General features: G+C 50.2%; 1 protein-coding gene across 4 annotated transcripts in view; it reads left to right on the top strand.

The window, feature by feature from the left end:
• Positions 1 to 12,481, top strand: part of ASAP2 (ArfGAP with SH3 domain, ankyrin repeat and PH domain 2) — a 171,758-nt gene that overhangs the window by 81,925 nt on the left and 77,352 nt on the right. The gene's annotated exons all lie outside the window — the stretch shown is intronic.

The following is a 12,481-nucleotide window of genomic DNA, read 5'->3' as shown; positions in this document are numbered from 1 at the left end:
ATTTAAACTTAACAATATTTAACAAATATGTTTCAGGCCTGTCTTACACAGCAAGGTAACCTATAATCAAAGCACAGAAATTGCTATGAATATTTAAAGGCCTTTTATGCTCCCAAATGCAGAGCCTAAAAAAAGTCACTTCTTAAGTACGTGGAAACACGGAATAGGCACTTCTTGCCTGTGGTAGGTGCCGGGGAGTCGGGGTGAATGGGGTTCTTTCTTGGGCTTGGCAGCTCTGTGCCTTCCCTTGTGGGAACAGAGTCCCGAACACGTGGACGGCCCGAGAGGGTGTTTGTGACCTGCCGCCTGGTCTCTTCCACAAGGGGAATGTACACCAGGATGGTCCCCACATCTCTTTCCTGTTTCGCTCCCCCAAGGTCATGGGTGACCAGAGCGGGTCAGGGTCGCCAACAGCAGTGCCTTTCTCATTTCTCCCGTCCGCACGCGAATTACAAGCGAAGAAAGTAGCTCATCGTTCTTGGAGTGGTGATGATGGCGGGTTTGTACGTCTGGCTGGAGGAGGTGGCAGGAAGGGAACATTGTATATGAGCTAACAAGGGAGAGGGGAAGGAACCAGGTCCTTAAGGCTCTGTCTTCACTTGTAAAATATTTCAGTTAGGAATGGTAGCACTAAAAAGCCACTACTGTACTTGAGTTTTTTACTCACGTTAATTTGCAATCTCGTGGGGTTTTATCAAGTTGGTCACTCATTTCTTCATGCTCCAAACAGGCTGGCAGCCAGCACCTCGAACAGGGAGCTCCAGCCCCCCATCGGCCTGCTCCCTGGACCCCGGCAGACATGCTTATTAGGTTCTCACCACTGAGTCAGATTGGAGCTTTTTTTTTAAACTGGAGAAGGGGCACCTGGGTGGCTTAGTTCGTTAAGCACCCGACAATCGATTTCAGCACAGGTCATGATCTGAAACTCAGAACTCTGATCTGAAACATCAGGAACTCGTGTTCATGAGTTAGAGCCCTGCATGGGGCTCCTTGCTGACCATGCAGAGCTTGCTTGGGATTCGCTCCCCTTCTCCCCCTGCCCCTCCCCGGCTTTGTCTCTCTTTCTCAAAATAAATAAATAGACATCAAAAAAAATTTAAAACTGGAGAAACTGAATGGTCCCAGGGAAGACCTGTGGGGGTCTTCTTGTGACACAGGCCGCCTGCAGCCCACTCTCCCAGTGCCCCTGTGGGTCCGCCCCTTCCCTGCTCTGAGCGCCTCGCTCTTGAGTAGGAGCGAATGGCCTCCAGAATGAAAGACCAAAATAAGCAGAAGAAAGGACTTAGAGGAAACGGGCAGCGTGAAGGGCAGAAGAGAACTTTAAAGAGACTACATTTAATGCCTCAGAGAGATCAGGGTAGACCTTGTGTCAGAGGGAAGGGGCCGGGATGCAGCTTATCGTTGAAGGACAGAGACGGTTGCTGTGAGAAAATGTAAAAGCAAAAATCCAGTGAGAAGGTTGGAACAGAGACCTCTCAGAAAACAGATCAAAAATAAAGCAAAACAAAAACATGGAAAATAAAAGACGAGATGAGGATTAATCCTCAGTGGACAGGTGCCTCAGAGAGAATGGAAAACAGGAGGGTGTCGTGAGCATAACAAGGTGTGGCTGGTCTCCAGATCGAAGGCCGGCCAGTGCCCGGAACAGTGAGGGAAGAGGACCCACCGCAGGTGACCGGTCTTAACACTTCAGAAGGCACATGGTGGATTAAGAACCAGTGGTGTCGGGGGCACCTGGGTGGCTCAGTGGGCTCGGCGTCCAGCCCTTGATCTCGGCCCAGGTCATGATCTCATGAGTTCGAGCCCCGTGTCGGGCTCTGTGCTGACAACAAGGAGCCTACTTGGGATGCTCTCCCTCCCTCTCTGCCACTTGTGTGCGCTCTCTCTCTCTCTCTCTCTCTCTCAAAATAAACATTAAAAAAATCAGTGGTATTGGACATCTCAGCAGGAACACTGGAATTTGTAAGGCACGGAGCAAGGCCACCAATATCCTGAGGAGCACGATTCTAACCTGGAATCCCAGCAGCTGCGCACGGGGGTAGAAGCAGAGACACTTTCAGACATGCAAGGCTCAAAAAGTGTGGCGCCAGTGCGTCATTTCTCTGGAACTCCTGAAGGACGTGCTTTAGCAAAATGAAGAGGGAAGCCAAGAAAGAGGAAGATGTGTGAGTCAGGAAACAGGATCCAGCCGGGAGGGAGGCGGTGACAGGGACCCCAGGAGGACGGCAGAGGGAACGCCAGCAGGGCCTCGAGCAGGGGCCTCCCCCTCACCCAGGCAGCTCCTCTTTATCTTCATCCGGCTCATCTCTACACCTGGCTTTTCTCTGCTCTGAAATGGGAGAGGACGATGGATTTGGAGTTGGGTGTGTTCGTTTTGTTTTGTTGGAGAAAACGGGACCGAGAATACCATACCCGGTTTTGTGTGTGGAATTTGCCGGTTGCTTTATTCGCCTTAACTTACTTCATCTCCACAACAACCCCGTCGAGCGAGTCCGTGTTCCCCCTGCTCTGTAGGTTATATGACTGAGGCATGCGGTTGGAAAGGAACTGCCCTTCGCTGTTAACCGCATGTGCCAGAATCACAACTAGAGCGAACTACGAGGTATCACTGATCCGTCTCTGAATGGAATTTTAGAAATAACAAACTTGGGCACGTGGTTTTGGCGAGGCAAACCTTCTCCATCCGTGACACAGACACCAGTGCGCTTAAATAAAAGCGCCCCTTCTTTTCCTGATTTTCTGCAAAACTGAGGGCAGGGCAGGGCCCGGACCTTGCGGACTGCTGCCCCGCCCACCACCCCACGGCTCTGCCGCCTTGAGCACTGTGGGAGTCCCGGCAGGGCCCCGCTTTCTGCAGTAAGTTGTCAGTGGCCATCGTTAATGAGCACCCATGGGGCAGTAACCCTGGCGTGAGGCGTTAAGGGGACACTTGTTCCTGCTGGTTCCTTCCGTTCCTGACGGCTGTGGGAGACGGCTTGTGTTACCTTCATCTGGTTGGCTTACCGGGTCTGTAGTGATCACGCGACAGAGTTGGGATTCAAATCCAGGTCTTAAAACTCCAAATCCAGGGGCACCTGGGTGGCTCGGTCAGTTAAGCGTTCAACTCGATTTCAGCTCAGGTTGCCACCTCACGGTTCGTGGGTTCAAGCCCCGTGTCAGACTCTGTGCTGATCGGGATTCTCTGTTTCATTTTCTCTCTCTCTCAAACAAAACAAAACAAAAAAACAAACACAGCTCCAAATCCATACTGTGTCCACTGTGGCATTTAAGGAAATTGAGCCTTCTTGTCAGCTGTCCTGGAGAGGAAAGGATCGAACAGGAGGGATGGCAGTGTGGGGAAAGCGTAGAGGGAAACGCAGGCCAGGCTGAGTGGCAGTGGCCATGGGGCAGCCGGGTGGCCTTGGCTTCCTCATTGTAACACAAGGGTGGGAAAACCAGGCCTGCCTCAGGGCCAGCACCAAGAGGAAAGGAGTAAGCGGGAAAGGTTTTTTGTAAATTAAGCCCAGCACACAGTGACATCGTAGTGTCGTTCTGAGACGCTAACTTCAGTTCTGCTCATAGGAGCTTCCTGTTAGCGCAAGACTGTGTGCGTTCCTTTAGTTTCAGCTTTTACTTCATGGAGTTAGGGTGGTTGATCCTGTTTCTGGCAAAGATCAGAGAGAGAGGGAGAATGTCTTATTGGTACCAAAATTAGCTTTAGCATCACCAGGCCTGATTTTCCAGGCCGGTGGTGACGGCAAAGCTGCCCGGCCACCAGAGCACCAAGAGGCCGCTTCTAAGAAGCTGTTGCTGAGAGCGAGCTGATTACAGGAAAATTCTCCTTTTTTGGTATTTTGTATACCATTCTTATTCCTATTTTTGGTCACATCTGTCCTATCTCTTATTTTTACAGCCTTGCTCTTACTTTCTCTCAGGCATTTAAAAACATTTCAGTTTTGGGTGGCTGAGATTGTCAATTCTCCCCTTGTCCGGACAGAAGAATTACCACCTACCTGCTTTGTGGCGTGAAAGGATGTTTATAAAGCCGTTGGAACATCTCCAAAGAAAGGCCAACTTAATATAAAGTGAGATCTTGTTACTAAGGGGTGAGATTCTCACCTTCAGAGAGCCTCTGAATTTTCTCTGTAGTTAATGCAGAAAAGGGGAGAAACAAGGCAGCTCCAGAAATGTAACATGTGTGAAATGAAGCTGGTTCTAAACTCAGCCCAGTTTTCTTAGGTTCTTCTTCCTCTTAGCAGATGGATGTGAGAATCCTGGAAAGATTTTCCAGGGACCACTTCTGTGCTGAGAGGTGGCTTTGCATGAGAGGACAGACTGCTGAAAGGTCATCCCCAGACACGGAGTCCCTGTGTCCTCTTTCAGAGAATTGGTAGTGAACTGAGCTCTCACGGGTGGCAAACTTCCCCAGGTGGGAGCAGGGCCAGCGGGTGCCCAGGGAAGGAGGGCGTCCCGGCGTCAGATCCGGGGGCGGAGTACATTTCACCTCTCTCACATTGAAAGAGGAATTTGAGGGGCGCCTGGGTGGCGCAGTCGGTTGAGCGTCCGACTTCAGCCGGGTCGCGATCTCGCGGTCTGTGAGTTCAAGCCCCGCGTCGGGCTCTGGGCTGATGGCTCGGAGCCTGGAGACTGTTTCCGATTCTGTGTCTCCCTCTCTCTCTGACCCTCCCCCGTTCATGCTCTGTCTCTCTCTGTCCCAAAAATAAATAAAAAACGTTGAAAAAAAAAATTAAAAAAAAAAAAAGAGGAATTTGAGAGTTCCACTGACCAACATGCACATAAGTCATGAATTTATTTTACGTAACTAATCGACATGACAAGGCATCACAGCAGCAGAGTACGGAGCCAGTGACGTTCTGTGGGGGAACGTGGTGGCCTGCGGGCCGTGTCCTCGGGACGTGGGCACAGCCCACGGAGAGGCGTCCCGTCCCGCCCCGCCGTGCGGGGAACGGTCCAGCAGTGTTCTCCTGCCACGCCCTCCACGTCTGCCCAAATGTGAGCTGCTGCCCCAGGTTAACACGGCTCATCTCCTTGCTTAGTGTACAGAGAGCTTCCTGCCAGAGGCCTTCACCCTCGGTACGTACACAGACTTCTTCTCTTTTAACGTCTTTTGTTGAAAATGTCTTCTATATTAACATGTCTTACTTTCTTATCAACAACAGGGACACTGATTATAGTTTCCTCTTCTTGGGAGGAAGGCGTAACCACTGTTGGGGGCATAAATTAATGAACTACGCCGAAGTACAGAGAAACCCCTAGTGTCTTGTCCATGGTGTATGGGGCTCTCTGCCCCTCGATCGGTGCCAGGCTATGCACTTTCCATTTCTGACATTTTGGTGTCCTCTCCTTTCCCTGCTAATTGCTGGTGTTTTGCTTCTGCCGGCGCCTGCCCCCACGGTTTCTTGCTCCACAGCACTGGTTGCTGGAATAGAAGCTAACTTGGCCGTAGGCTTGTATGAAAAGTAAAAATCTCTAAGCTTTGAGTGAGGAGGGCAGGAGGGCTAGAGCCTCTCCAGGAGGATGGAGTCTGTGGACAGACCTACTGACGGTTACTTTGGACGCCTAGAAACCTTTGCACTGATTTCTTAACTGGCCTGATACACAGCGGGAAATGCTTTGTCTTAGACTCGCAAAGACTTCAGCACTGTATGCTTCTCCCTACGCGCCCAGATCCCTGACCAGAAAAGAAAACACATCCTTAACTTTGACCAGAACAACAAAAGCAGTAAAGCTAATCTGAGGGCCCCATGTCTTGGCTGTAGCACAGACACATAATATATGTAAAAGTACTTCAATAATATTTCTTTCTTGCTTTTTTCTTTTTTCTTTTCTTTTCTTTTCTTTTCTTTTCTTTTCTTTTCTTTTCTTTTCTCTGTCTTTCTTTCTTGAACGTCAGGGCTGCCTCGTTGTAATCCTCATGGCACACTGACTTGTGGAAGTCAGAGAAAGTGGGAAAGTTGGGGGTGGGAAACAGAGGGGGGTGACTGGCTGCCCACTGGTGCTCTCCAGGCAGTAAACGCTGCCATCTGGCCGGGGACACACAGATGCTTTTATCAGAAGCCGTGTGTGCTCCAGTGGCCACTGTGCAAATGCCACAGAGCCCTGAGGGTGTGGCCCCCGCCTGGGTCCTTGGGTCCCTGGGGTGGAGATGGGGCCGGGGAGTCTTCAGGTCTATCTGCACACGAGCATCATTGCAGGTTTATGAACGTGTCCTGTGCGTAGCTTTAATGACTTGCCAGGTGCACAGAGGACACACTATTATGACATACTCATATAATGATTGATTGAATCATAGTAATGAACTCAAAACAGGGTTTGTCTTCTCTCTCACCATCCTGTAGTTTCTCAATTGCTGGCTATTAAAAGGGACAACCACCATGATATAGGGGACCTTGAACTTAAAAAAAAAAAAAAAAAAAGCTTTTGTGAAATCTAAGAGGTAATGTGTGGACAGATGGGGGTAGAAGATATGAATGAAGGCAGAGGGTCCACGAGATCCTGGCAGCCGGAGAGCTGGAGGAACAGCCCTGATGAGTGACCTCAGTGACCAAGAGGCCACAGTGACCTTTTCCCTGACTGTGTAAAAGCAGAGGACAGGTTCTGGTAGCACGAGGAGAAGCGTTAGAGGGAGGAGACGACAGCAGGTGTTCACTGTGCTGGGGGAGGTTGGTAAGGGAGGGAGAAAGTGACAGAGGGGCGGGGCTGGTGGCTGTGAGAGGCTGATGGTACAGAGGGCGTCTCTGAGCTGTGCTCCCGGTGTCCCCTCCTGTTGGCAAATTGCTCGGCCAGGAGTCCCGTCCCTGCCCCTGTGGGGTGTCATCAGTGGATTTATATAGATCAATTCAAGGTCCTAGGTTCTTTGTGTGCATTCCCCTCTCTTTGGGAATTTTCAGCTACTAATCAATCATTCCTTAAAATCTAAAACTTGGCAAACCATATCTGTGCTTGCATATCCTAGATTCCAGTTTACAGAACATGTAGGCATAGTGGAATCCTCTGGGGCCTCTTGGAGATGCAGACTGCCAGGCCCTCGTCCCCTAGGTCTGCAGAACCAGGATCTTTATAAGGTCCCCAAGGGACAAGTAGGCACACAGGTGGAGAAGCATTGCTCTAGACCAGAGGTTCTCCAAGTGCAGTCCCGGGCCCAGCAGCACCGGCACCACCTGGAACTCGTTCAAGTAAAAATCACGGCCCCTTGCCGCACCTACTGAATGGTGGTTCTCAGACTCGGGTGCCGGGCAGCTGTGAGAACACTTCGTTGGGCCCGTTCTGAGAGTTCCTGAGTATGTGCATGTCTGATAAGTTTCCCTGTAATGCTGACCTCGCCGGTCAGGAGCCAGCTAGCCTAGAGGACAGCGGGGTGAAGTGCCTGTGAGGCTTCTTACCCCCAAGGAGAGGGACACTGATGCTTGGGCCTCTGTGAGCCCAGCAAGGATCTCCCAACCTTGCATGCTAGGAGGTAAGAAGTTTGAGAGGGTGCTTTCATTTTTGGTCGATGGCTTAACTTTCACAGCATGTGGGCTTCAGGAGAAGTTGTGGAATCCTGGGATGGCACACATCCTGGGTTCTCCCGGTGCTCCCCTGAGCCTCGGAGCTGGCCGTCCGCGGTTTTCAGCATGGCTGCAGGTGGGCCGAAGTGTGCAGCTTTAGCACCTAGCGTCAAATGGAAAAGAGGGGCAGAGGGTCACCATTTTCTCTCCACTCGGAACCGTGAAAGATCAGAGCAGTGTGACTGGCAGAGACGCAGCGTGCAAGGCAGAAACCAGGTCAGCCGTATCCCCTCGTGTCTCAGGCGTGAAAGTCGCCAGTGTGTTTTTGGCAGCTGGCTGGTTTTGATCTTTCAGTTTGTGTCAGACTTAACTCAAGATCAGCGTGGGCTCCCCTCCCTTCGTTTTTAATTAAACAAATCAGCGGCGGGGCTCTGCTGCCACAGCAGGCGGCCTGGGAGCCTGTGTCCCCGGTGCCCCGCACGGGAGACCCCTGCTGGCGGCGGGGGGCGAAGTCTCTTCGCTGACGCCAAAAGCAAAGTGACCTGATGGTTCCCCTTGTGTATCAAGGAACCAGAGGGAAATTCTGACGGAGACGGCCCCTCAGAGAGAAGCCCGTGTTCAGTGTCCCAACTTCTCCTGCTCTGCTCTCGGGTCATGTGTATGAGACTGTCTCTGGGAGCGAAATGATAGGTCAAGCTCAGGCTCCCGCCTCTCAGCTCGACTCTGCTTCTTCTCACTGGGGTCCGGGGGCCGAGGGGGTGACTCAGCCCTCTGTTGCTTTACAGATCTGTAAAATGGGAATAACTGTACATACTTCTCAGAACAGTTGTAAGGGTCAAATGAGATCAAACGGCCCAGTGCCATTTAAAGATTTGGACCATTTTACCTAACGGCTTCTGCTTCTGCAAAATCTCTTTGCCTGGATGCCCATTCGTTCAGGGAAGCAGCCTTTGGAAAGCACATAGAAAACTTTGAACCTACCAGGCACACTCCTGCCGCAGGGCCTTCCTGTGAGAAATTCCTTCTGCTGGGAAGTCTCTTCCACCGGATTCTCCCAGGGCTCGGGGCCTCACTTCATACTCTGCTCAAATGTCACCTTCTGAGAAGGCCTTTATGACCGCTATTTGAGAGTCCCATCCCGCGAACAATCGTGGCACCTTTATTTGTAAGATTTGTTGTAGCCCCCAAACCGGAAAGCACTCAGAAGTCTGTTGGCAGGTGTCTGGATAAGCCGACGGTGGTGTAGCCAGGCCGTGGACTGCTCCGAGGACAAGGAGCGGGCCGTGGATGGCTCTCCAGGCAGGTGTGCTCGCGCTCAGCGCGGTTACGCAGGCAGCCACGAGAGGGAGCACGTACTACGCGGCTCCGTATGTATAAGATTCTAGAAAACACAAACTGTTCTGTGGTGACAGAAGTAGAGCAGTGGCAGCCCAGGAAGTGAGGAGCAGGGGGTTGGGGCTGGCAAAGGGGGCACAAAGATACTTTTGGGGGATGGATGTGTTCGCTGTCTGGATCTTGGGTACCGTTTCATGGGTGTGTGTGTATATGTGTCATAACTTAGCAAACTGTACATCTTAAAATGTGTACAGCTAGTTGCGTGTCGATTACATCTTTATAAAGCTGCTTAAAAACGTTTAAGTTATTGGTATAAGGCATTGATGTTCAGTAGAACTTTTGCACTGATGGAAATGGTCTACATCTGTCCAGTGTAATAAACCAGTAACCAGCTGTGGCTCTCGAGCCCTGGAAATATGGCTAGTGCAGCTAAGGAACTTGGTCTTTAACTTGATGTAATTTTAAGTGAGAGTGGGTGCACATAGCCGATGGCTACCACGGGTGTATAGGCTTCCCCGCTACTCTAACACCCTAGCAACGCCACCCACGTGCCCTCCTGGGTCTTAGGCTCTGGCTCCTGGAAATAACGTGAAGCTTCCAGCAGGTGATGGGAGTTTCATGTGTGCTTATCCTTACTAATATGGAAACCTCTACTAAGAACCATGCCCTTAATTGGAGCAATGAGGTCCGAGGTCTTTTTGCAGCCCTCCACCCCGGCAGGGAGGTGCTGGCCCTGTGCCAAGGCTGGACACATGGTTTGCCTTTCTTTGAAGCCTCGATTCTACTTGTTTAACTCGGTGATTGAGCAGCATTTGCTCATGTTACAAAGAAACGAGGAGGGGGGCTCCTGAGTGGGTCAGTCGGTTAAGTGTCTGACTTCGGCTCAGGTCATGATCTCACAGTTTGTGGGTTCGAAAACCACATCAAGCTCTGTGCTGACAGCTCGGAGCCTGGAACCTGCTTCGGATTCTGTGTCTCCCTCTCTCTCTGCTCCTCCCCCTGCTCGTACTCTGTCTCTCTCTGTCTCAAAAATGAATAAACATTAAAAAAAATTAGAAAAAGAAAAGAGGGGAGCTCATTAGGGTGGCTCATTACGTTAAGTGTCGACTTGATTTTGGCTCAGGTCATGATCTCACGGTTCATGAGGGTGAGCCCCACCTCAGACTCTTCACTGACAGTGCAGAGTCTGCTTGGGGTTCTCGCTCTGTCTCTGCCCCTCCCCTGCATGTGTGCTTGTGCACTCACTCTCTCTCAAAATAAATGACTTAAAAATTTTTAAAGAAAAGGAAAACTCCACAGATCTCAAAGTATTATCTACCTCTCCAGTTTCTCATGAATGAGGCAGATTAAAATAAACTTACATGACACAGGTAAATCTCAGGTAAGATTATTTGGCCATGTTTTATATAGTGATACATTGATCCTTTAAGGACAAGCTAATTATCCCCAAAGAGAGTTGGACTCTATTAAGGATTTCGGAGGAGAGCCCTGGGAAGACCTGTTCTTTTCTGGATTCATCAGCCCAGAGGTAGGAAGTCTGCCCAGGGACTTTTTCTGTTGTGATTCTTCTTGTGCTGCTTCTTAAATTAAACAAACAAAAAAAATTTAATGTTTATTTTTGAGAGAGAGACAGAGTGTGAAAAGAGGAGGGGCAGAGAGTGAGGGAGACACAGAACTCAAAGCGGGCTCCGGGCTCCAACCTCTGCACTGTCAGCACAGAACCTGACATGGGGCTCGAACTCACAAACTGTGAGATCGTGACCTGAGCCGAAGTTGGACACTTAACCAACTGAGCCTCCCAGGCCCCCTTAAATTTTTTTTAACATTTATTATTCACTTTTGACAGAGAGAGAGCCCAAGCAGGAGAGAGGGGCAGAGAGGGAAAGGGAGACACAGAATCTGAAGCAGGCTCCAGGCTCTGAGCTGTCTGGACAGAGCCTGACTCAGAGCTCAAACTCAGGAGCTGTGAGGTCATGACCTGAACTGAAGTCAGACACTTAACCAGCTGAGCCACCCAGGCACCCCTCATGTTGCTTCTTAAAGATAGCTATGATAGGAGCATCCTATCATAGAAGGTTCAGGCTTCTAGATGGATCTCCTTTGGCAAGGCCATCTTGCTCTGCCTAAGTCAAGGAGAAGGCAGCACTGAGGTTCCCCGGGGTCGGTTGTACACGTGGGACCAAGGGTAGAGCTCTGGCTGGATCACCAGCGACTAGAGCTAAGGTAGCAGGTGAGATGGCACCCTGTGAGCTGAGGCAGCATAGGAGGAGAAGTGCAAATACAGAGTATGGAAGTGACAAAGCTAGAGGCCAGGAATTTTAAGACCAAAAATGTAAAATAATTAGGAAGAACATCACGGAAAGACAGCTGTTGGCTGGCTCTGTCTCTCCCAGTCCCCACCTCATCTCTTTGTCCGTTTTAGTTCCCCGGTCAGTGGCAAGGGCATATGAGGTTGTTCTTGATCTTGAGGTTGTTCTAGCCCTGTCTGCCCTACCAACTGAATCGTTGTATTTCTCCTTGTGAGATCGCTCGCCTTTGACTCCATGTGGCCTCATCTTGTCAGGTGAAGCCAGGAAGAGAGAGAAGGGAGGATTGTTACTTTCAAGATTGCCAATCTGCAGGATGCCCGGCGGACTCAGTCGGAATGTGACGCCCAATCTCACGGTCATGAGTTCAAGCCTCAAGTTGGGTGTAGACTTGAGTTAAATAAGAGCTTTCATTTAAAAAAAAAAAAAAAGAAAAGATTGCCTCTTTGCTATTGGTATTAGATCCATAGTTAATAGCAGTGTAAGATTAAGAACTTACATTCAGACCATACTTGATGTTTCAGAAAGCCGGTTTTTGTAATATGCTTGTTAAAAAGTAAGTCGGAGCAGAAGGGAAAAGCCCAGTGCTTGCTTGGCGCTAAGGAAATATTCTAGTTGGATTACCCAGGGATAATTTAATTCTTCCCATAGGGCATAAAAATTTCATGACTCATGAGTTGAGGCTGGGGCTGCTGAGCACAAGGATGTGCACTAGTCTTTTGGCTGTGGTTTACAGCCTTGTTGGCCAGAGCAGAAGATGGCTCATTTAGCTGTGGGCCTGAGGCTGTGGGGCTGCCCCAACATACGTGGTCAGGGAAAGATCCAGAGCCCGGCCTTGGTGCTGCAGGGCACGCTTGCCAAGACAGAACATCTGGGCTCTGGTGCACGTGTTCTCCGGCCCAGGCAGAGACCAGAGCAGTCATTTCCTGGGATGCTCACCCTGAGTCAGAATGCTGCTGTGCTGTGCACGTCACATACGCAGAGCGTGTAAGTGGAGAGGCTAATGTCCAGGAGGATGGAAGCTCTGTTAGTGAATCCACGAATGGGGATTCTGTTTGTATTTGTAATTGTATATCTCCGGGGTTTTTTTAAGTTTATTTTTATTTATTTCGAGAGATAGAGAGAGAGAGAGAGGAGAGCAAGCAAGTGGGGGAGGGGCGGGGAGAGAAGGAGAGAGAGCGAATCCCAAGCAGGCTCCACACTACCATGTGGAGCCCCGTGCGGGGCTTGAACTCATGAACTGTGAGATCATGACCTAAGCCAAAATATAGAGTCGGACGCTTAACCGACTGAGCCACCTAGGCACCCCTGTATGTTTCTTTTAAAATATGGCTTTATTGAAGTGTATTTCAC

This window comes from Panthera uncia (assembly GCF_023721935.1).
Source record: "Panthera uncia isolate 11264 chromosome A3 unlocalized genomic scaffold, Puncia_PCG_1.0 HiC_scaffold_12, whole genome shotgun sequence".
NCBI lineage: Eukaryota > Metazoa > Chordata > Mammalia > Carnivora > Felidae > Panthera > Panthera uncia.
Note: the sequence above shows the minus strand (reverse complement) of the source record. Positions and strands in the feature narration are given on the sequence as shown.